The following is a 616-nucleotide window of genomic DNA, read 5'->3' on the forward strand; positions in this document are numbered from 1 at the left end:
ATGACATCAAGTTGACCCTTCCAATATGGCGGACGGCTTACATATTAGTGGCCCATAGAAACAGTCGCTAATGAGGCATCTGCGTATACATATCTATGTGTTGACATAAACATAAGCTCATAAGTTTGCCTGACGCGCACAAGCCATATTTAAAAGAACAGCTTATAATTAGCATGATAACAGATTAGCAAGTTAGGTAGAACAACAAACACAGACCCGTAACGGCAGGGAATAGTAGTAATTTATTTTGCCGTGTCAGCATGGCAAAAACTGAATTGGAATAATACAAGAGTTAACGGCAGCGAATATCAAAATCTTTTTGGGTGGCTTGGTCCAAAAATCATCTCAGCCATATCTGAACAAAACTGGTCAAGAGTTGTAGGAGGAACAGCTAAAAATAAAAACTCCCATCAGGGGTCACAACAGCGGAATAATCCACACAAACAATTTGGCATGTTTTACGCTGGATGGCCTTTCTGCAAGAGTAGCAAAAAACAGCTTTTCAAGTTACTTGTCTTGGGGGGAAAAAAAGCTTTTTTTTGCCATAAATGTAATTTGTTCTGACGCAATGGTCTCATCAGTGCTCTATCAGGTCTTACTTTAATCAGCATATTTG

The sequence above is a fragment of the Sinocyclocheilus grahami genome, unplaced genomic scaffold, assembly GCF_001515645.1.
Source record: "Sinocyclocheilus grahami isolate Dianchi unplaced genomic scaffold, SAMN03320097.WGS_v1.1 scaffold20438.1, whole genome shotgun sequence".
NCBI lineage: Eukaryota > Metazoa > Chordata > Actinopteri > Cypriniformes > Cyprinidae > Sinocyclocheilus > Sinocyclocheilus grahami.